General features: G+C 42.9%; 1 long non-coding RNA gene across 1 annotated transcript; it reads right to left on the bottom strand.

Annotated features, from left to right (window-relative positions):
- Nucleotides 1-7,744: 7,744 nt before the first annotated feature.
- LOC138886307 (uncharacterized) lies at nt 7,745-11,064 on the bottom strand. The gene is made up of 2 exons (XR_011404971.1): nt 8,906-11,064; nt 7,745-8,835 (listed from the first exon to the last, which is right to left on the bottom strand). It is a non-coding gene; the product is annotated as an uncharacterized lncRNA (long non-coding RNA).
- Nucleotides 11,065-25,198: the final 14,134 nt, after the last annotated feature.

Below are 25,198 nucleotides of genomic sequence, written 5' to 3'. Positions count from 1 at the left end.
TGCATGGTCGAGTTTGTGTGCCTAATGTGGATGGGCTTCGAGAGTTGATTTTAGAGGAGACCCATAGCTCCCGGTACTCTATTCATCCGGGCGCTGCGAATATGTATCACTATTTGCGGCAACATTATTGGTGGCGGAGAATGAAGAAGGATATCATTGCATATGTCGCTCGGTGTTTGAATTGTCAGCAGGTTAAGTACGAGCATTAGAGGCCTAGTGGTTTATTTCAAAGGATAGAGTTTCCCGAGTGGAAGTGAGAGCGAATCACTATGGATTTCGTTGTTGGAATCCCGCAGACACGGAGGAAGTTCAATAAAGCATGGGTCATTGTTGATAGGCTGACCAAGTCAGCGTATTTCATTCCTCTGGTAGTCTCCTATTCATCAGAGAGGTTAGTTGAGATCTATATCCGGGAGATTGTTCGTCTCCATGGTGTTCCTGTATCTATCATTTCGGACCGAGGTACGTAGTTTACCTCGCGTTTCTGGAGAGTAGTTCAGCAAGAGTTGGGCACCCATGTTGAGTTGAGCACAACATTTCATCCCCAGATGGACAGGCAGTCCGAGCGGACTATTCAGATTTTGGAGGTTATGCTCCGAGCTTGTGTCATTGAATTTGGAGGCTCGTGGGATCAGTTTTTCCCTTTAGCAGAGTTTTCGTACAACAACAGCTACCAATCAAGTATCCAGATGGCTCCTTATGAAGCTTTATATGGTAGGCGGTGTCGGTCTCCGGTTGGATGGTTTGAGCAGGGAGAGGCTCGATTGTTGGGTATAGATCTGGTTCAGGAGGCTTTGGACAATGTCAGGATTATTCAGGATAGGCTTTGTACAGCTCAGTCCAGGCAAAAGGGTTATGCAGACCGTAAGGTTCGAGATTTGGCATTCATGGTAGGTGAACGGGTATTGCTTCGAGTGTCGCCTTTGAAGGGCGTGATGAGATTTGGGAAGAAGGGCAAGCTTAGCCCTAGGCTTATTGGCCAGTTTGAGATTCTTGATCGAGTGGGAGAGGTGCCTTATAGACTTGCATTGACGCCGAGCTTATCAGTCGTGCATCCAATGTTTCATGTGTCCATGCTCCGAAAATATCACGGTGATCCATCCCACGTGTTAGATTTCGGCACTGTCCAGTTGGACAAGGACTTGTCTTATTAGGAGGAGCCGGTAGCTATTCTAGACCGGAAGGTTCGTCAATCGAGATCGAAGAGTTTTCCTTATGTTAGTGTTCAGTGGAAAGGTCAGCCCGCTGAGGCATCGACCTGGGAGTCCGAGTCCGATATGCGAAGCCGTTATCCCCATCTTTTTCCTGACTCAGGTACTTCCTTCTTATATCCGTTCGAGGACGAACGGTTGTTTTAGAGGTGGAGAATATGATGACCCAAAAGGGCATTACTTGCTTTTAATTGAATTATGTGTCTCCGAGGCCTTGAAAACCTCATTTAGAGTCACCTCGATTTGCGTGCGTAGTCCAGGCGCGTAGCCGGAAAGCTTAAATATGATAATCTATGAAAAATGATAAGTTTTGACTGTAAAATGAATAAATTTGACTTCGGTCAACATTTTGGGTAGATGGACCCAGATCTGTGATTTGATGCTCTCGGAGGGCCGTAGGAAAATATGGGACTTGGGCGTATGCCCGAAATCGAATTCTGAGGGCCCCAGTTCAAGAAATGAATTTTTAAGGAAATTTGAAATGAAGTTTGATTAGAAAGAGATGGTATCGGGCCCGTATTTTGGTTTCGGTGCCTGGTACATGTCTTATATATGGTTTAAGTCATTTCTGTAATGTTTGGTTGAAAACGGACGTCGTTTGACGTGATTCAGACCTAAATTGCTAAATTTGATACTTGATAAAGTTTGAAAAAAAATTCTTGATTTTGAGGTTTGATTCATTGTTATTGAGGTTATTTTGGCGATTTGGTCGCCCGGATAAGTTCGTATGATGTTGTTCAGTTAGTACGTGTGTTTGGTTAAGCCCCGAGAGCCCAAGTGTGTTTCGGCAAGTTTTGAACTTAGGAAAAAGTTGCAGATCCAGAGAAGTTAAAGGTCTCTGAAGTCAAGTCTCGCGGTGGAAACTTAGCGGCAGCGGTGGGGACTCCGCGACCGCGGTGGGGTTTGTGCGGTCCGCGGTGAGCAAGGCCAAGCCTCCGTGGCCGCACTCGATTTCTTGTGGTCCGCGGTTGAGCTTCGCGGCTGTAGTCCATTTTATGCGGTCCGCGAAGAGGGGCTAAGAGGAATATATTTAATCGGACCTTTCAGTTATTTTTCCACTTTTCAAAACCCTAAAACATAAGAGATGATTTTTCAAACAACCTTTCTTCTCCAAATCAATTGTAAGTCATTTTAAACTAGTTTTCTTCAATAATTAACATCTTTTAACATGATTTCAACTTAAAATCAAAGATTTTCTTGGGGAAAATTGGGTGTTTTGGGTAGAACCTAGGTTTTTCAAAAAATTGGGGATTTGGACCTCGATTTGAGGTCCGATTTCAAAACAAATCATATATTTTGGTTCGTGGGGGAATGGGTAATCGGGTTTTATTTCGAACCTTGTGTTTTGACCATGTAGGCCCGGGGGCGATTTTGACTTTTTGGGGAAAATCTTTATAAAACCTATTTTCATGCATTAGAATTGATTCATTTAGCATTTATTGATATCGTTAAGTAAATTGTTGCTAGATACAAGCGCGTTGGTGGTGGAAACAAGAGGTAAAGCGGTAGTTGAGGCTTGAACTGTATTCATTGCATCGAGGTAAGTGTTTTGTCTAACCTTAGCTTGAGGGATTAGGAGTTGTGTCCTATTTGCTATCTTCTTCTTGTCGAGTACGACGTATAGGCATGGTGACGAGTATCTATACGTTGGTGTCAAGCATGACCGTGGGTCTTATATGGTGATTTTCATGAATTCGTTGTATTATTCATGCCTTGGTGCTTATTTCTAATTGTTGTATAAAGTTTGTGGGAAGCATTGTGATCTATGAGCATTGAGGAGCGTTGGCTCAAATTATATAGTGAAAATTTAAAAGTATAAGTGACAATCAAACCTCTAGAGCATTGGCTCGAGTTGTGAAGTGAATTGTGAAGTAAAAATTGAGAAAAGAGAATAGATCATTATGTTGTCACCCTTGCCGGGCTATTGTTGATTTAAATGTTGTTCCCTTGCCGGGATTTAATTGTTTAATTGTTGTTTCCTTGCCGTGATTTAATTGTTTAACTGTTGTTCCCTGGCTGGGATTTCTATTATTATTTTGTTTATTCCCTTTCCCCTCTGTTTGTGATTGTTGTTTGGGTGAGAAAGAGTGTAAAGTACGAAGGGTGATGCTGTGCCGCACGACGTACCATTCCGTGCCGATTATATTGATTATATGGTGAGGAAAGAGAGTAAAAGCACGAAGGGTGATGTCGTGCACATTTTGATTATATGATTGTATTGGTAAGGATGAGAGTAAAATCACGAAGGGTGACAACGTGCATATTTTATTATATAACTGCTTTGGTGAGGCTGAGAGTAAAAGCACGAAGGGTGATGCCGTGCAATGGTTGATTTCTGCTTCCTTGTTGATATTCTAGTTATGTTTCTTTCTTTACTTGATGTCTTTCTATTCGGAACTATTATCTTCCCCACAGCATGTTTCCCCCTCCCATACTTGACTATATATGACTGCTTCTTTCTGTACTTCTTTTCTGCTTTATTTAGTTAAATTGCACAGGTTTATGTGGTAGTATGGTCCTAGCCTGGTCACTACTTCGCCGAGATTAGGCTAGGCACCTACCAGCACATAGGGTCGATTGTGCTGATGCTACACTCTGCACTGTGTGCAGATCCAGGAGCAACTTTCGGACAATAGTTGGAGGGCTTCCTTCAGTCCACTTGAAGACCCAAGGTAGACCTGCAGGCGTCCGCAGGCCCTGGCGTCTCCCTCTACCTTTCTTTCCTGTTTCATTTCCTTTTGTTCAAAAACAGTGTATTGTATTTCTTCAGACCTTGTATGTAATAACTCTTAGATAGTCCGTGACACCACGTTTTGTGGTATTTGAGGTTTTTAAAAGTTGTAATAGACGTAGCCTTAAGATATATAATTGTTGACTTCCGCTTATTTTTTTAAAATTCCGCTTCTATCATATTATCGGTTTGTGTTGGTTAAAAGAGGAAAATCCGGGTCGTGACATCTCCACCCTCAAATTCGACGAAACCCTTAGAGCCTTCCTCATCCTCGGGGTCCACCAACTTCTTAGCCTCATTCTCGAGCCTCTTAGCATTTTCGATCTCGGCCAATAGGTCAAAACCCCGGGCATGAACTTCCTCTAGAGCCTCTTTTTGGGACTGCCACTTCACGTATTCGATAGTGACTCTCAAGCTGTCCTAGCTGCCTCAACGTCAGCTCTGTACTGGGCCACTATCTCTTCAACATCAGTCCTGGTTATTTCCGTTATTGACTTAAATATTTTAAGCTCCTTGCCAAGGGCATCACGTTCAATGATAGTCGAGACCAGTTGAGACTGGAGGTCTTCAATTTTCTAGGACCGGGTCTCCACTTTTCCTTCGCCGCTTGAAGTTGGATCTCTGCCGAGGCCAGCTGCTCCCAGGCAGTCTCCTTCTTTTCCACTCTTTGGCCTCGGCCTTGACCACGTCCATCTCGTCTCGAAGTTGGTCAATCCGGCCAAGCTTTTGCTGGACCTACGAGTTTTGACCGTTAGTAGCCATATCTAACTCATCATCACTAATTTCAAAGATCTATACATGTTCCACTAGGTTAGTATTTTCTTTCTGAGCTGCTTCCAACTAACCTGGAGATTCATGAATTCTCCTTCACGTTGTCCGCTGAGAAGCTTATACATGTCCCTCTTCTCAGCAAGTTCTTTGACCTCGACCTCAAGTTGACTAAGCACATCCCGGTACCATAGAAAGGTTTCATTGTGGTGCACCGAGGCCTGTAAAGTGTGAAAAAGAAAAGGCATTAGATTCATCAAAAACTAAATTCTAAGATAAAAGAGTGTGATAACACCTTACCTGATCCAGTCCCTATTGTGCTTCGTTGAACAAGCATGACGCATCCATCTCGTTCATTTTTGCCTGGTCTTCTTTGGTAACTAGGCACTGGAGGTAGCTAGCTACCCCGACAGGGGCAAAAAAAATTCGGGCATCCTCCGGGACGGTGATAACAACTGATCGCTTCCGGCCAGAATCCGTATTCGGAGCGAGAAGCTGGTTGATCAACCTCGTGCTCAAGATCGGCCCACTGGCCTCCGAGGATGGACTCTTCCTCGGTACCTCTAAGTCACTCAACCTGGATAAGTCTTCCAGGATGGTTGAGTCTACACCATCAAAGAAGGTTAGAAGAGGATCGTCCGCTCTATGAACCCCTTCATTGGATCGCCCCTTTGTCGCTCGGGCTTCACCAAACATGAACTCTGTGAACGAGGGCAATCCTGAAATTTCTATAACATCGGGAGGGGCGGAGCCGGCCTCTCGAGTGGCCTCGACCCTCACCTCTGTGCCAGCCTCTTGTACTTGAGGGGGATTAGCCTCTGTCATTTCCCCCTCGACTTCCACCCGTTCCTTGGGGACAGACGGCTCACAGGCCATAAAAAATTTGGCCTCGTCGGGCTCGTCCCTGAGTCAGTAAAGCAAGTCCAAATCAGGCACTCAGTAGCTGGAGCTTTCCTTTAGCTTACGAGTGAAGGCACTTGGGAGCTAGAGCTTTCCTTTAGCTTACGAGTGAACTTTATCTTAGGCTTCTTTTTTTCGAGCTCGGGGAACTCGGATCCCTCTTTCTTTTCTTCTCCCCTGTTACTCGGGGATGCCCTGAAGTAGAAGGATCGGCGGGTAAGTCTTCACCCCCTACTAAGGGCCTAAGTTCGATGGTTCTAGGCAAACCTGCAAAAATGAGAAGAGAAGGAACGAAAACATGGTGTTGTAAAGGAAAGCTTAGTGCTATTTAACTAAGGAAAGAGCTCTTACCGTGAGAACGAGCCTCTCAGTGATCCTTTGAAAGCTCGCTCGATGAGTGCTGGGCATAAGGCATCTTCGAACAAATGCTTTTGATCCACTCCTTAAGCTGAGGGATAGCATTTGGGACTCGAGCAAGGGCTGCACCATAGCAGGCACCGATGAGAAAAGGGAAAATAAAACATAAAATTGACATTTAACAAGTAGTTATACTTATGTGATACGTTCCATTTCTCGGAGAACGACCTCCACTCGGCAAGTATCAGGTCAGCGGTCCTCACCCGGATGAAGCGTCCTTGCCAACCCCAATTTCGGTCCTCGTCGATACTAGAAAATGGGGCTCACTGGACTGGCGTACAAGATTTATCAGTCCCCCCTGGAAGATTCGGGGACTGTACAAGCGGAGTAGATGATCGATGGTGAACTTGCATAAATCGATTTTTCCCCAAAGAATCAGAGGAGGACCACGATCCTCCACAACGATGGGTAGATTTGGCCTAGGCATACTTTGTACCTCATATAAAAGTCCAAGATGACAACATGGGGGGTAATGTCTTTGTCAGGCCCGGGAATCACTACGTCCTGATCCATCCAGCCGCAATCCTTTCGAACCACAGGAAGAACGGCCTTAGTAATAGAATAGATGTACCGTGACACCACTTTGTATCGGCCTTGAACCGAAGAGGGCCTTTCGAACTTGAATTCTTTATTAACTGAACACCCCCCGGGGACAAACATTTTCAAGGAGGGCTCGACCGCTGGTTCATCAATGGCCGCGCCCGGAGCAGACCTCTCGAGGACAACCACATTGAAAGCCGTCTCCTCAACCTCAGTAGTGGGCTGTGAAGAAGGAGCATTTTTTTGGGGGAACGGTCTTGGAAGTCTTCACCATTTTTATCTAAGAAAAGCTAGGAAAAAGATGAGGAAAAATGAAGGGTGAAGTTCGGCAGTTTGGGTAGAAGATGATTAAAAGTTTGAAACTCACTGAAATTTCTTAAAAACGGAGGTAAAAATGCCAAAGTATGAAGAAGGATAGAAAAATCGAGGGTAGAAGCTTGAACATAAAGTGAAAAATGAACGAAGGGAAGGGATATTTATAGAGGCCTTATAACGTTTCACGCCCAAAGGTAGACAATCGGTGGTTGACGCGCGTTTAAGGTCATAATAACATGATTGACGAGACGTTTCAGGTCCTTTGTCGTTTTTGTCATGATGTAATTGTAGTTGTAGTTGTAATTACATGTGAAGGCTATAATGCTAGAGATGGTGTTCGGCGATGGTGGTTATATGGTAGTAGAAGTGATAGATGACATTTAAAGTAGTTGGTAATAATGGTGATGCTCGTCAAGAAGTATTTGTATATGGTAGTACTATAATAGTTAAAATCAGAGGCAAATCTTGGATTTATCTAGTATATGGGTCTACTATGAAAAAAAGAAAAAATTATATTAAGTGAGAAGTGATCCCTTTTTCTCTTAGTAAATAACCCAACCTTCAACCAAGTGTATAATTCAACCTTCTTGGAGTATCGATGTCAAAAATTAATATTATACCAATTTTAAAAAATATGTACATAAAATATTTAATTTTACAAAGAGATCATGAGTTTGCGTGCCTCATTATCTCCCTATAAAAGTCGTACCTGAGTAAATGTCATGTTCATAAGAATCTTTAGGTTTAAAACGCCTTAAAAAAAAATTAAGACTGCAAAATTTGAATGAATCAAATTTTTTAAGAGCAAATACGTGATGAAACTTAACGAGATCTAAATGGTTCAAATTATAACATTCAGACGTGAAAAAAATTAAGGTCTTACTCCCTTTTAAGCCATTTACATAAATATTCATAACAAATATTGGCGATTTACCGAAATATAGTCAGAACTCAGAATATATGTAGTTCTATTAATTAGTAGAGGTTTGAATATATGAATCGTTCATATCTCACCCCATCGAATGCATGTGCATTTTCTCTTATGATTAACCACTTATTTTCTATGAAAAAGTTAGATTCATTTGATCTAGTATAAGTATTTAAAATAAATAAGATATTGGTCATTCAAAGGTTCGTGTTGTAAGTTATAACGTTACTTATTTATTATTTATCCGAAATATTCAACCTAAACTTATTATCCGAAATATTCAACCTAAACTTACTTTAATTTTCCCAAGTTCAATCTATATAACTCTATTCTACCTATGTTCAAGTTGCTGCACATGTTTCTTGTGATCGGTTGTTAATGCTTGCTGCCCAACTTCTTTATTCTTAAGTTGCCTAACTTTTTCCTTTCTTCTTTTTCCTGTTTTACCTAACATTTGCTTTTGCTGCGTCGTTCTATCTTTTGCAACTAGCTTAGGATGGCTGTTAATTACTCCCTTTCCAAGGGCATCACGTTCATCGATAGTCGAGCCTAGTTGAGACTGGAGGTCTTCAATTTTCTAGGATCGGGTCTCCACTTTTCCTTCGCCACTCGAAGTTGGATCTCTGCCGAGGCCAGCTGCTCCTAAGAAGTCTCCTTCTCCGAAGCCAATCGCTCCATTTTGCCTTTCCATTCTTCGGCCTTGGCCTTGACCACGTCCATCTCGGCTCGAAGTTGATCGATCCGGTCAAGCTTCTGCTGGACCTATGAGTTTTGACCGTTAGTAGCTATGTCTAACTCATCATCACTAACTTCAAAGATCTATACATGTTAAACCAGGTCGGTATTTTCTTTCTGAGTTGCTTCCAACTAACCCGGAGATTCGTGACTTCTCCTTCACGTTGCCCGCTGAGAAGCTTATGCATATCCCTCTTCTCAGCAAGTTCTTTGACCTCGACCTCGAGTTGACTAAGCTCATCCCGGTACCGGATAAAGGTTTCATGGTGGAGCACTGAGGCCTTCAAAGTCTGAAAAAGAAAAGGCATTAGAGTCATCAAAAACTGAATTCGAAGATTAAAAAGTGTTATAACACCTTACCTGGTTCAGTTCCTATTATGCTTCGTTGAACAAGCATGGCGCATCCACCTCTTTCATTTTTTCCTGGTCTTCTTTGGTTACCAGGCACTGGAGGTAGCTAGCTACCCCGATAGGGGCAAAAAAAAATCCGGGCATCCTCCGGGACGGTGATAACAACTGAATGCTTCCGGCCAGGATCCGTGTTCGGAGTGGGAAACCGGTTGATCAACCTCGGGCACAAGATCGGCCAACCGGCCTCCGAGGATGGACTCTTCCTCGGTACCTCTAAGTCACTCAACCTGGAGAAATCTTCCAGTATGATTGAGTCTACACCATCAAAGAAGCCTAAAAGAGGATTGTCCGCTCCATGAACCCCTTCATTGGATCGCCCTTTAGTCGCTCGGGCTTCATCGAACATGGACTCTGTGAATGAGGGCTATCTTAAAATTTCTATAATACCGGGTAGGGTGGAGCCGGTGCCTCGAGTGGCCTCGACCCTCACCTTTATGCCCGCATCTTGGACTTGAGGGGGATTAGTCCCCGTTGTTTCCTCCTTGACTGCCTCACGTTCCTCGGGGACAGACGGCTCACAGGCCAAAAAAATTTCAGCCTCATCGGGCTCGTCCCTGAGTCAGTAAAGCAAGTCTGAATCAGCCACCCAGAAGCTGGAGCTTTCCTTTGGCTTACGAGCCAACTTTCTCTTGTGCTTCTTTTTCTCCGAGCTAGGGGAACTTGGAGCCCTCTTTCTTTTCTTCTCCCCTGTTGCTCGGTGCTGCCCTAAAGTAGAAGGATTGGCGGGTAAGTCTTCACCCCCTTACTAAGGGCCTAAGCTCGATGGTTCTAGGCAAACCTACAAAAATGAGAAGAGAAGGAACGAAAACATGGTGTTGTAGAGGAAAGCTTAGTGCTATTTATCTAAGGAAATGGCTCTTACCGTGAGAACGAGCCTCTAAGTGATCCTTCGAAAGTTTGCGCCATGAGCGGTGGGCATAAGGCATCTACGAATAAATGCCTCTGATCCACTCCTTGAGCCGAGGGATGGCGTTTGGGACTCAAGCAAGGGTTGCACCATAGCAGACACCGATGAAAAAAGGGAAAATAAAACATAAAATCAACGTTTAAAAGGGATTTATACTTACATGATACATTCCATTTCTCGGGGAACAATCTCCACTCGGCATGTATCAGGTCAACGGTCCTCACTCGGACAAAGTGTCCTTGCCAACCCCGATTCTGGTCCTCGTCGATACTAGAAAATGGGGCTTTACTGGACTGGTGTACAAGCTTTATCAGCCCCCCCCCCCAAAAGATTCGGGGACTGTACAAGCGGAGTAGATGATCGATGGTGAACGTGCATGAATCGATTTTGTTCCTAAAGAATCGGAGGAGGATTACGATCCTCCGCAACAATGGGTGGATTTGGCCTAAGCATACATTGTACCTCCTACAGAAGTCCAAGATGATCGGGTCCACCGAACCCAATGTAAATGGATAAGTATAAATACTTAGATATCCCTTAACATGGGTGGTAATGTCATCGTCAGACCCGGGAATCACTACGTCCTGATCCATCCAGCCGCAATCATTTTGAACCACAGGAAGAATGGCCTTAGTAATGGAACAGATGTACCGTGACGCCACTTTGCATCGGCCTTGAATCGAAGAGGGCCTTTCGAACTTGAATTCTTCATTAAACAAATACCCCCTAGGACAAATATTTTCAAGAGGGGCTCGACCGCTAGTTCATCAGTGGTCGCGCCCGGAGCAGACCTCTCGAGGACAACCACATCAAAAGCGGTTTCCTCAACCTCAGTAGTGGGTTGTGAAGAAGGAGCACTTTTTGGGGGAACGGTCTTGGAAGTCTTCGCCATTTTTATCTGAGAAAGGCTATGAAAAAAATGACGAAAAATGAAGGGTCAAGTGCAGCGGTTTGGGTAGAAGATGATTAAAAGTTTGAAACTCACTGAAATTTCTTAAAAACGGAGGTAAAAATGCCAGAGTATGAAGAATGATAGAAGACTCGAAGGTAGAATCTTGAATATAAAGTAAAAAATGAATGAAGGAAAGGGATATTTATAGAGGCCTTACAACGTTTCACACCCAAAAATAGTCAATCGATGGTTGACATGCGTTTAAGTCATAATGACATGACTAACGAGACATTTCAGGTCCTTTGTCATTTCTATCACGATGTATTGAAGAAGGAATCGAGGAGCTCATGTCATTTCTCGTCAAGATACTCTCCGAGAAACGAAGGGACTATCTGTATACAAGTTAAACTGGGCCCATAAGACGGCTCGGTCTCCGATAAAATAAATCGAGTAACGTATGTGATGACACATAGCCAGAATCGAGGTAAGGGGGTCATCGAGACAGGTTCTAGGGGTACGACGCTCGCCCCCGATAATATCGGGGCCATGACCGCGGATCGATCCAAATCCCAAAAGACCTCAGAGAGATTTATCGTGTAATCGAACACGATGGACATAAGGCCGTAATATCCGTGACCGTTAGGATATCACGGCGTGGATCTCAGCATTTATCGATAGAGAACCGATGATTAGTTAAATAGAAGATTGTTTACCTTTTATAGAATTGTACTTTGAGTAAAATTCCCCTACTATATAAAGGGGAGTATTATTATTCATTGAAAATATTGTGACACACGCATACCAAGGCAATATACTGTTATTTTCTCTATTATTGAAAGTTCTTATTCTTGTTCATCAGTGCTGGCCATTGTGAGTCCGAATCGAGGGTGGATATTTCATTGAGGCCGGAATCATCCTCCTCACGTGGTTTGAATTTACTATACCTTTATTTATTTAATCTAACACAATTTATCATCTGTATCAAATCAATCTGCGTATCCTTAAAACCACTTACAAATTTTTATTATTATCCGTTTTTTAGGGTAAACAACTATAATCACGTAGATGTCGATAACTTGCTTTAGATCACAAATTTCAAAATTCATTCATTTTTTATACTCCATATCCAGTTAAATACCTTCACGTAATATGATACGAAGGGAGTAAATAATTAAACATTATATTCAAAAAATATTAGAAAATATATTAATTTTCATGGTTTTGTAATACAGTTTGTTTAATAAAGTATACTTTAAAAGTTAATAGTCATGCATGACAGCTGATGGGGGTGGTAATCAAGGATGAAGGTTTGTGAAATACTGGCTGGTAGTGATTCTCGTTGAATCACTACTAGTGAAGGCTATAACGCTACACAGTGAAGGCTATAATGCTAATTGTAGTTGTAGTTATAGTTACATGTGAAGGCTATAATGTTAGAGATGGTATTCGGCGATGGTGGTTATGGTGGTAGAAGTGATATATGACATTTAAAGTAGTTGGTAATAGTGGTGATGCTCGTCAAGAAGTATTTGTATATGGTAGTAATATAATAGTTAAAACCAGAGGCAGATCTTGGATTTATCTAGTACATGGGTGTACTATGAAAAAAAAGGAAAAAATATATTAAGTGATAAGTGATCCCTATTTCTCTTGGTAACTCAATCTTCAACCAAGTGCATAATTCAACCTTTTTGGAGTATCAGTGTCAAAAATTAAAAAGTGTTTAAACTGAGTTCAGGACCAAAAAGTGTTAAAAATATATACATAAAATATTTAATATTACAGAGAGATCATGAGTTCACGTGCCTCATTATCTCCCTATAAAAGTCGTCCCTGAGTAAATGTCATGTTCATAAGAATCTTTAGGTTTAAAACGCCTTAAAAAAATTTAAGACTGCAAAATTGAATGAATCAAACTTTTTAAGAGCAAATAAGTGTTTAAACTTAACGAGATATAAATGGTTCAAATTGTAACATTCAGACGTGAAAAAAATTAAGGTCTTACTCCCTTTTAAGCCATTTACATAAATATTCATAACAAATATTGGCGATTTACCGAAATATAGTCAGAACTCAGAATATATGTAGTTCTATTAATCAATAGAGGTTTGAATATATGAATCGTTCATATCTCACCCCCATCGAATGCATGTGCATTTTCTCTTATGATTAACCACTTATTTTCTATGAAAAAGTTAAATACATTTGATATATAAGTATTTAAAATAATTAAGATATTGGTCATTCAAAGGTTTGTATTGTAAGTTATAACGTTTCTTATTTATTATTTATCCTAAATGTTCAACCTAAACTTACTTTAATTTTCCCAAGTTCAATCTATATAACCCTATTCTACCTGTGTTTAAGTTGTTGCACATGATTCTTGTGATCGGTTATTAAAGCTTGCTGCCCAACTTCTTTATTCTTAGGTTGCCTAACTTTTTCCTTTCTTCTTTTTCCTGCTTTACCTAACTTTTGCTTTTGCTGCATCATTCTTTCTTTTGTAGATAGCCTGGGATGGCTGTTAATTACTCCTACATGTGCGACTTGCTATTAATTCCATCTGGGCACCTGGCCCTAGTTACTTACTAGGGGTCAGGGGCGGAGGGAGAGTACCACCCGTTCTGAGAGTCCCCATTTGAAATAATTATTTAAAGTGTCCCAAGTCATCGTTATTTTAAATCCCAAATTAAGAAATTTTTTGACTCTGTTAAAGTCTGCAAAACACAAAAGACCGGTAAGAAATTCTGTTAACCTGGGAGAAGGTGCGAAGCACTTCCGAATTTGGTAATTTTAGCACAGTCGCTTTGTAATTAAAACTCGGCTTAATTAACTGATTATTATAATATTTTAAACCTATATATATTTTACCTCTTATACAATTTTTATTCATATATTTAAACCCTTTTTAGTATTTGTGGAGTTACTTTAAACAAGTTACGATGTCGTACACCTGTTGTTTTACACACACCACAATCGTGCCACGTGAAACACACTTGTAATTTATGACATATTTATTTTTATTATTACTTTGAAGTGGGGTCCAGTCATAAAAGTGTGCATTTGACTTTGGGGTTACGTGTCATGATTATGTTACGGGGAACCATACCTATATCCATAACAATTTATTATTAGTAGTGCCTAAAACAAACTAGAAATGTTCATAAGTTATTACTGTAGACTAACTTTTGAGATTATGTAAAGTCATAATTTATAGATAAGCATTGTGAAATTGCGCGAATGATTTCAATTGTCTAGATCCTTAACATACGTGGTCCCATACTTGCATTGTTTAGAGCCAAAGACAAACAGTTTCTTATTGAGCTTAAAACTTTCGTGAAATTAGTTACAGAGGAGCTTTTGAGATTCAACAATTGAGGATGGATCTTAAGCTAATTTTAGGAGAAGTGTACAGTTAGCCACTAATAACATATGTATTTACTTTTAAGTTGCTGTTTAAAATGTTTTTAGTCATTGCTTTAATAAACTTTAACTGCCCGGATGAAAATACCCTTCTGCTCATGTCCTTAACTTTTGAACTTAACTTCAGGACTACATATCCTCAACTTTTGAACTCTAAGTTCAGGACTTCAGGACTACATGTCCTTAACTTTTGAACTCTAAGTTCAGGACTACATGTCCTTAACTTTTGAGCTTAACTTCAGGACTTCACGACTACATGTCCTTAACTTTTGAACTTGTAACTGTAGGTTCAGGACCAAGTGTTTTTAACTTTTGAGCTTGTTAGTCTAAATTCAGGACCTATTGTCCTGAACTTTTGGGCTTCTTAGTCTAAGTTCATGACCTATTGTCCTTAACTTTTGAGCTTATTAGTCTAAGTTCAGGACTTCAGGACCTATTGTCCTTAATTCTAAGTTCAGGACCAAGTGTCCTTAACTTTTGAACTTGGAACTCGAAGTTCAGGACAAAGTGTCCTTAACTTTTTGAATTTGTAACTGTAAGTTCAGGACCTATTGTCCTTAACTTTTGAGTTTGTTAATCTGATGTGACGACCCGACCAATCGTCTCATGAGTTACTGCTCTGTTATCCCTATTTCTGCTTCATTATGATTCGTTATCCGTATTTTATCTAATCAAATTGAGTAGTTTGCGTTCGGAGTGGATTTGGTAAGAAATGAGACACTTAGTCTCTTTTAAGAATGTTTAAGTTGGAAAAGTCAACTGGATGTTGACTTATGTATTAGAGGGCTCGGATGTGAGTTACGATGGTTCAGTTAGCTTTGGGAGGTGATTTATGACTTAGGAGTGTGATCGGAATTGGTTTTGGAGGTCCGGAGTAGAATTAGGCTTGAATTGGCGAAGTTAGTATTTTGGCGATTTTCGGTTGGTTGGTGAGATTTTGATCCGAGGGTCAGAATGGAATTCCGAGAGTTGTTTTAGCTTCGTAATGTCATTTGGGATGTGTGTCCAAAATTTCAGGTCATTCGGACATGGTTTGGTTGGGTTTTTAATCGAAAACGTATTTCGGAAGTTTTTAAAAACTTAGGCTTGAATTCGATGTGAATTGATGGATTTGGCGTTGTTTAAGGTGTTTTGATGTTTGTAACTAGTTTGAATGAGGTATTGGTTTGTGTTGTTGCTTTTGGTTGAGGTCCCGGGTAGGGGTGGGCATTCGATTTTTCGGTTCGGTATTTAAGAATTTCGGTTCGGTTTTTCGGTATTCGGTTTATAAATTGTGTATACCAAATACCGTACCAAATTATTTCGGTATTTCTTATTTTGGTTCGGTATGGTTTCGGTTTAACCAAGACCCATTCAGATTGTTTCATTTCAGTGTCAGAACCAATTGAGGCTGGTGAATTTACTCTAGTAAAAGTTCTGTCACTTTCTAATGTGACTGCAGCTAAGCAAAAGCTAAAAAGGCTAAAGAAGACATTAACAAAGACCTTTATCTCATGCATTTCATGATTATTGATTTTTCTATACCATTAATTCACTCTAAGTATGTAGTAGTAGTAGTAATTACTAATATTAGTATTGTCACGACCCCAATCCCCGGTCGTGATGGCGCCCAACACGATGCTAGGCAAGCCCGACCAATTCGTCACTCACAATGCCTTATGTAGAATTCATTATCAATTAATAGGATTTAATGTACAATTAACATGATTATAACTCTGTAGTAATAGATAGACAGTACGGAAAATCCATAAAATATCAATATAAATCCCACTGATCTGGTGTCACGAGCCAAGAGCCTCTAATACAAGTCTGTGTAGCAACCTATACATAGAGTTGTCTAGAATGCGGAAAATAAAGGTGATAAGAGGAGAAATTGGGTCCTGCGGACGCCATGCAGCTACCTCGATGACTCCGAAATAAGCTGAACTGCAGCAGAAAGCTCAAACTATGCCTCCGGGATACCTGTATTTGTACACATAGTGCAGGGAGTAAAGTGAGTACTCCAACTCAGTGAGTAATAGCAATAAATAATGACTGATGGAAAGAAAACTCGTAAAACACTACACAGTTCTATATTAAAACAGTGAGCATATCAAAAACAACAACTGAATGAAGAAGTCAGTTAAAAGTCCTTTAAGCCAGTATTCATTTCATTTACTCCTCACGATAACCGATTTCATATTTGTACTGCTGCGGCGTGCAACCCGATCCATATATATATGTATATATACTACTGCGGCATGCAGCTCTATCCAAGAATAGTCGACTGCGCTCACTGGGGGTGTGCAGACTCCGGAGGGGCTCCTTCAGTCCAAGCGCTATACTATTGCGGCGTGCAGTCCGACCCATATAATATACTACTGCGGCGTGCAGTCCGATCCATATAATATACTACTGCGGCGTGCAGTCCAATCCGCATAAATATATATGCTGCAGCGGCGTGCAGCCCGATCCATAGCATACCCTCACCATGGGGTTCTTGACCCCTCTCAGTCAATATAGACTTGGCCTCTCGAGCGCACTAAGATAAGAGGGGTTCTCAACCTACACGTTACTCTCATTAGGATTTAACAATTTCTAAAGCCGGTTCATATTATGTTTATCAGTTAAGAACATGACTGAGGGTACAATTTCGACAAAAAAGTGAGGTCAACCAATACAAATTCCCCCTAAGGGTTCTACAGATCGGCACAAAGCCCCAAACATGGCAACTAGCCCATAATATAATGATATTAATTAAGTCTCAGTCAAAAGTACAGTAGAATCATCAAACGGGATGGACCGAGTCCAAATCCCCAGTAGTAACAGACCCCACGCTCATCATACAGCGTGTGTCTCATCTCAACATAGCACCACGTTGTGCAAATCCGGGGTTTCAAACCTTCAGAACATCATTTATAACCATTACTCACCTCAAGCAGGCCGAAATCCTAGCTCGCTACTCCCTTGCCTCGCAAATCAACCTCCTCGAGCGTCGAATCTGATCAAAACCACAAGTAATACGTTACAATAGGCTAAGGGAATACAACCCAATCGAAAAGACTCGAAAAATATCGAAAATCACGAAGTTGGCAAAACCCGAGCCCCAGGCCCACTTCTCAAAAAATCAGAAAATTGACATCACCGGATTCCTTATCTTGCCACGAGTCTATACATATCAAATTTACCCAAATCTGATCTCAAATGCTCCCTCAAACCCCTAAATTTCTATTTTAGAAGTCAAGCCCTAATCCTTCCCTTTTAATCAAATTTCCATGAATTTTGATGTTGAATCTACAATTAAATGACGTTTCTAGGCCATAGGACTCACCTCCAATCGATTACCAGTCAAAACCCCTTTTAATACTCGTCAAAAGCTCCCAAGGTTACTCAACAATGGAGGAAATGGGACTTGTTTCGCGGGTGAAATGTTTATTAAAACCCTTCTATCAGCCCAGATTTTACTCTATGCGATCGCATAGCTCAACTTTCCTAGGCCTCCAAAATGTCCTATGCGAATGCGACCCCTTAACTGCGATCGCACTGCTTCACAAATCAAACCTACGCGATTGCATACACTACTACGCGATCGCATTGAACAAAGTACCCCTCAGAACCTCAGGTCCATTTAACACTATGCGATCGCATTACTCCTCATGCGATCGCAATGAACAACCTCCTCAACCTATGCGATCGCATACCCTATTCCGCGATCGCATTGAGCAATCAGAACGACCTTCCCCAAACCTTCTATTCGATGCAATTGCACTCCTACAATCGTAGAGAACAAAAATGTTCTGCAACACTCAGCTGAAATCTGCAACTTCAAAAACCAAGATTGGTCCGTTTGACCATCCGAAATCACCCTGAGGCCCACAGGACCTCAACCAAAAGTGCCAACCCATCCTAAAACATCATTAAAACTTGTTCCAATCATCAAAACACACAAACAACACCAAAACCATGAAATTACATCGGATTCAAGCCTAAATTTCTTAAAAATTTCCGAAATACGCATTTGATCAAAAACCCGACCAAAACACCTCCGAATGATCTGAAATTTTTCACACACATCCAAAATCACCTAACGAAGCTACTGCAACTTTCGGAATTCCATTCCGACCCCCGTATCAAAATCTCATCTACCAACCGGAATTCGCCAAAATACTAACTTTGCCAATTCAAGCCTAATTCTACTCTGGACCTCCAAAATCAATTTCGGTCACACTCTTAAGCCACATATCAACCCCCGAAGCTACCCGAATCACCAGAAATCACATCCGAGCTCTCTAACTCAATAGTCAACATCTGGTTGACTTTTCCAAAACAAGCCTTCCTTAAAGAAACTAAGTGTCATATTTCCTATCAAAACCAATCCGATTTAACTCTAACACACCGAATACCGATAACGAAACATGAAGAAGCATAAAATAGGGGGAAACGGGGCAGTAACTCACGTGACGACGGGCCGAGTCGTCACATCCTCCCCAACTAAAACAAATGCTCGCCCTCGAGCTGGTCAAGAAACATACCTGGAGCCTCAAACAGGTGAGGATATCTGCTCCGCATCTCCCGCTCGGTCTCCCAAGTAGCCTCCTACACGGGCCGACCTCTCCACTACACCTTCACCGAAGCGATATTCTTTGATCTCAATCTCCGAACCTGACGACCCAAAATAGACACTGGCTCATGCTGAAGTCTAAAACATGATACGGGTCCCCAACATACTTCCAGAGCATAGAAACATGGAATATCGGATGCACACTCGACAGGTTGGGTGGAAAAGCAAGCTCATAAGCCACCTCCCCAATCCTCCGAAGCACCTCAAAAGGCCCAATGAACCGCGGACTCAACTTGCCTTTCTTCCCAAACCTCATAACACCCTTCATGGGCGAAACCTTCAGGAAGACCTTCTCACCAACCATATAGGACACATCTCGAACCTTCCGGTCCGCATAACTCTTCTAACATGACTGAGCTGTACAAAGTCTTTCCTGACTCACCTTCACTTTCTCTAAGGAATCCTGAACCAAGTCTGTTCACAACATCCTAGCCTTGCCAGGCTCGAACCAACCAACTGGAGATCTATGTCGTCTCCCATACAAGGCCTCAAATGGTGCCATCTGAATGTTGGATTGACAGTTGTTGTTGTAGGTGAACTCTGCAAGCGGCAGAAACTCATCCCAAGAACCTCCAAAATCAATAACATAGGCATGCAACATGTCCTCCAGTATCTGAATGGTGCGCTCGGATTGTCCATCCGTCTGAGGATGAAATGTTGTGCTCAACTCTACCTGAGTACCCAACTCTCTCTGCACGGCTCTCCAAAACTGCAAAGTAAACTGAGTACCCCTATCTGAGATAATAGACACTGGAACCCCATGCAATCCGACAATCTCCCGGATAAAGATCCCTGCCAGCCGCTCCGAAGAATAGGTAGTACATACTGTAATGAAGTGCACGGACTTGGTCAGCCTGTCCACAATCACCCAAATCGAATCACACTTCTTCAAAGTCCGAGGAAGACCACTCACAAAATCCATATTAAATCTCTCCCACTTCCACTCAGGAATAATCATCCATTGAAGTACGCCACCCGGTCTTTGATGCTCGTACTTTACCTGCTGACAGTTGAGACACCGAGCCACATACCCTACTATATCCTTTTCATCCTTCTCCACCAGTAGTGCTGCCTCAAATCCTAATACATCTTTGTGGCACCTGGATGGATGGAATACTACGAGCTGTGGGCCTCTTCCAATATCAACTCCCGAAGCCCATCCACATTGGGCACGCAAATCCGGCCCTGCATCCTCAACACGGCATCACAATCAATGGTCACATCCCTGACATCATCATGCTGAACCCTGTCCTTAAGGACAAGGAAATGTGGATCATCATACTGGCGCTCTCTGATGCGGTCATACAAGGAAGACCGAGAAACCACACAAGCCAACACCCGACTAGGCTCTGAAATGTCTAATCTTACCATCCGATTGGACAAATCCTGAACATCAACTACAAAGGGCCTCTCCCCAGCTGGAATGTACGCCAAACTCCCCATGCTAACCGTCTTCCGGCTCAACGCATCGGCCACCACATTGGCCTTCCTGGGGTGATACAAAATGGTAATATCATAATCCTTGAGCAACTCAAGCCACCTCCGCTGCCTCAAATTAAGATCCTTTTGCTTGAACAAATGTTGAAGACTGCGATGATCGGTGAATACCTCACAAGATGCGCCATATAAATAGTGCCTCCAAATCTTCAAAGCATGAACTATGACAGCCAACTCTAAGTCATGAACATGGTAGTTCTTCTCGTGGGGATTCAACTGAAGAGAAGCATATGCAATCACTCTACCCTCCTACATAAACACACAACCAATCCCAACTCTCGAAGCATCACAATAGACGGTATAAGAACCTGAAGCTGATGGTAACACCAATACCAGAGCTGTGGTCAAAGCTGTCTTGAGCTTCTAAAATCTCTTCTCGCACTCGTCCGACCATACAAATGGAGCACCCTTCTGCGTCAACTTGGTCAAGGGCGAGGCAATAGATGAAAAACCGTGAACGAACCGGTGATAATAACCTGCCAAACCGAGAAAACTATGAATCTCTATGGCCGAGGTCGGTCTAGGCCAACTCTGTACCGCCTCTATCTTCTTCGGGTCGACCTTAATACCCTCGCTAGACACCACGTGACCTAAGAAAGCCACTGACCCAAGCCAAAACTCACACTTCGAGAACTTTGCATAAAGTTTCTCCTCCCTCAATCTCTATAATACCACTCGCAAATGATGTGCGTGCTCCTCTAGGCTACGCGAGTACACCAATATATCATCAATAAAAACAATCATGAACGAATCCAGATATGGCCGAAATACACTGTTGATCAAATGCATGAACATGGCTGGGGCATTAGTCAGCCCAAAGTACATAACAAGAAACTTATAGTGCCCATATCTAGTCCTGAAAGCAGTCTTCATAATATCTGAATCTCTGATCTTCAACTGGTGATAGCCTGTACGAAGATCAATCTTGGAGAATAACCTTGCCCCCTGAAGCTGGTCAAATAAATCATCGATACGGGGCAGGGGATACTTGTTCTTCACTGTTACTTTGTTCAATTGCTTGTAGTCAATGCACATTCTCATTGTGCCATCCTTCTTTTTCACAAATAGAACCAGTGCACCCCACGGTGACATACTAGGCCGAATGAACCCCTTATCCAGGAGTTCCTGAAGTTGATCCTTTAGTTCTTTCAACTCTACCGGTGCCATACGATATGGAGGAATGGAAATGGGCTGAGTGACCAACACCAGGTCAATACCAAAATCAATGTCCCTGTCCGGTGGCATGCCCGACAGGTCTGCAGGAAACACATTGGGAAACTCCCTCACAACTGGAACCGAATCAATGCTAGGAGTCTCAGCTCCAACATCGCTCACAAGAGCCAAATATGATAGACAACCTTTCCCAACCATATGCTAGGCCTATAGAAAAGAAATCACCCTGCTAGGCACATAGTCAGTCATGCCACGCCACTCGATCCTTGGAACACCCGGTATAGCCAAAGTGACTGTCTTAGCATGACAGTCAAGAATAGCATGACACGAAGATAGCCAATCCATGCCCAGAATAACATCAAAGTCCACCATGCTCAACAGAAATAAATCAACTCGGGTCTCCAGACCCCCAATAGTCACCAAACACGACCGATATACATGGTCTACAATAATGGTATCACCATCGGGGCAGATACATGAACAGGTAAGGCAATACATCCTCGGGTCGTACCCAAATGATGAGAAAAATATGAAGACACATAGGAATAGGTGGAACCGGGATCAAATAATGCAAAGGCATCTCTGTGGCAGACTGAAACAAAACCTGTAATAACAACATTCGAAACAATGGCGTCGGGTCTGCCTGGGAGTGCATAGAAACGGTCCTGACCACCTCCTGATCGACCTCCCCCTCTAGGGCGACCCCTAGATGCCTGACCTCCACCCCTAGCTGGCTGGGTGGGTGGTGAATTAATTGAAGCAGAAGTCGAGGGTTGACCCTTCTACTAAGATGATCTAGCAGCACAGTGAGGACACTCCCTCCGCATATGCCCGAACTCTCCATACTCATAGCAACTCCCGGGTGCTGGGAACTGGGACTGAAGGGAACCCCTCATGCCAGAGTGGCTAGCTGATGCACTCGGCCTGGAAGAACCCTCAACAAATGGAACAAGACGAACTCTGTGCTGGAAGAGGGCTGAGAGATGGCTGACTCTACTGAGAACCCTGATAACCACGACCAGAAGATCCACCTCGGTACTCAGGTCGAGATGACTGAGTGGGCATGAAAGAACGATCCCGACCCTGCTGGAACTGGCCCCTCGAAGGAGCGCCACTGAAACTGCCAAAACCTCGATGCCTCTTGGCCTCCCTCTCCTCTCTCTCCTAACGGCGAGCCGTCTCAATGTCACGATCAATATCAACTGCATCCTCGAAGGAAATACCCAGAACTCTCTCTCGAGTCATCAGAATACGAAGGTGGTAATTAAGACCATCCACGAACCTCCGAATCCTCTCCCGATCAGTCGGAACTATCCATGAGGCATAACGAGCCAAATCAGAAAATCTCGCCTCATAGTGAGACACAGTCATATCTCCCTGGCAAAGCCACTCAAACTATCTATGCAGCTCCTCTCTCTGAAACTGCGGTATCCTCTTCTCCAAGAAGAGAGTGGAGAACTCCTGCCAAGTCAAAGGTGCTGCACTTGCTGGCCTACACCGCTCATATTCCTCACACCAAGTGAAGGCCACTCCAGCAAATTGAAATGTAGTAAAAGCCACACCGCTAGACTCAAGAATCCCTGTTGTCCGAAGCATACGATGACACTTGTCAAGAAAACCCTGGGCATCCTCACCCTGAGCACCACTGAAAGAAGGAGGCTGAAGTCTACTGAACCTCTCAAGACGACGCTGTTCATCGTCTGGCATAACTGGAACCCTGTACTCCTGAACGAGTACCACTGGCTGAGCTGGAGGTGCCTCTGGAGTCTGTAATCCCTGCACTAGCTGCTCAGGTGTGCGAGCAGCGGGGGTCTGATTGCCTCCCCCGGCCTGCGAAGTAGCTGCTGCTACTGTGGTGGATGAAACCACCTGAGCCAGGCCCGTACAAACTATCAATATCTGGGCCAATGTCTTCTGGAGACCCGGTATCACAATGGGCACAGCTGGTGCCTACACTGGTGCTGCTGGAGCCTGGTCCTGAGATGGGGCAACTAAAGGATCCACAGGTGCTACCCATGCTGATCTGCCTCTACCACGACCACGACCGCATCCACGGCCTCTAGTAGCCTCAGTAGGTGGTACTGGTGGTCGTCCGGCGCGTCCGGTAGCTCGAGTCCTCACCATCTGTGAGAGAATGGAATAAAGAGAAATTTAGTATTCGGATCAACAAGTTCGCACGACAAGAATTTCAAGAATGTGGAATTTTCCTAACAGGTTCTGCAGACTCCCGAGGATAAGTACAGACGTCTCCGTATCGATCCGTGAGACTCTACTAAACCGGCGCAAGACTCGCGAGACCTAGTGACCTAGGCTCTGATACCAACTTGTCACGTCCCCAATCCCCGGTCGTGATGGCGCCCAACACGATGCTAGGCAAGCCCGACCAATTCATCACTCACAATCCCTTATGTAGAATTCATTACCAAGTAATAGGATTTAATGTCCAATTAACATGATTATAACTCTGTAGTAATAGATAAACAGTATGAAAAATCCATAAAATATCATTATAAATCCCACCGATCTGGTGTCACGAGCCAAGAGCCTCTAATACAAGTCTGTGTAGCAACCTATACATGTAGTTGTCTAGAATGCGGAAAATAAAGGTGATAAGAGGAGAAATCGGGTCCTGCGGACGCCATGCAGCTACCTCGATGACTCCCAAATAAGTTGAACTGTAGCAGAAAGCTCAAACTATGCCTCCGGGATACCTGCATCTGCACACATGGTGCAGGGAGTAAAGTGAGTACTCCAACTCAGTGAGTAATAGCAATAAATAATGACTGATGGAAAGAAAACTCATAAAATACTACGCAGTTCTATATTAAAACAGTGAGCATATCAAAAACAACAACTGAATGAAGAAGTCAGTTAAAAGTCCTTTAAGCTAGTATTCATTTCATTTACTCCTCACGATAACCGTTCATATTTGTACTGCTGCGGCGTGCAGCCCGATCCATATATATGTATATATACTGCTGCGGCGTGCAGCCCTATCCAAGAATAGTCGACTGCGCTCACTGGGGGTGTGCAGACTCCGGGGGGGGGGGTCTTTCAGCCTAAGCGCTATACTACTGCGGCGTGCAGTCCGACCCATATAATATACTACTGCAGTGTGCAGTACGATCCATATAATATACTACTGCGACGTGTAGTCCTATCCGTATAAATATATATATATTGCTGCGACGTGCAGCCCGATCCATAGCATACCCTCACCATGGGGTTCTCGACCCCTCTCAGTCAATATATACTTGGCCTCTCGGGCACACTAAGATAAGACGTGGTTATCAACCCACATGTTACTCTCATTAGGATTTAACAAATTCTAAAGCTGGTTCATATTATGTTTATCCGTTAAGAACATGACTGAGGGTACGATTTCGCCAAGAAAAGTGAGGTCAACCAATACAAATGCCCCCTAAGGGTTCTACAGATCGGCACAAAGCCCCAAACATGGCAACTAGCCCATAATATAATGATATTAATTAAGTCTCAGTCAAAAGTACAGTAGAGTCATCAAACGGGATGGACGAGTCCAAATCCCTAGTAGTAATAGACCCTACGCTCATCATACATCGTGTGTCTCATCTCAACATAGCACCACGTTGTGAAAATCCGGGGTTTCAAACCTTCAGAACATCATTTATAACCATTACTCACCTCAAGCAGGCCGAAATCCTAGCTTGTTACTCCCTTGCCTCGCAAATCAATATCTTCGAGCGTCGAATCTGATCAAAACCACAAGTA

The sequence above is a fragment of the Nicotiana sylvestris genome, chromosome 2 (genome assembly GCF_000393655.2).
Source record: "Nicotiana sylvestris chromosome 2, ASM39365v2, whole genome shotgun sequence".
Lineage (NCBI taxonomy): Eukaryota > Viridiplantae > Streptophyta > Magnoliopsida > Solanales > Solanaceae > Nicotiana > Nicotiana sylvestris.
Note: the sequence above shows the minus strand (reverse complement) of the source record. Positions and strands in the feature narration are given on the sequence as shown.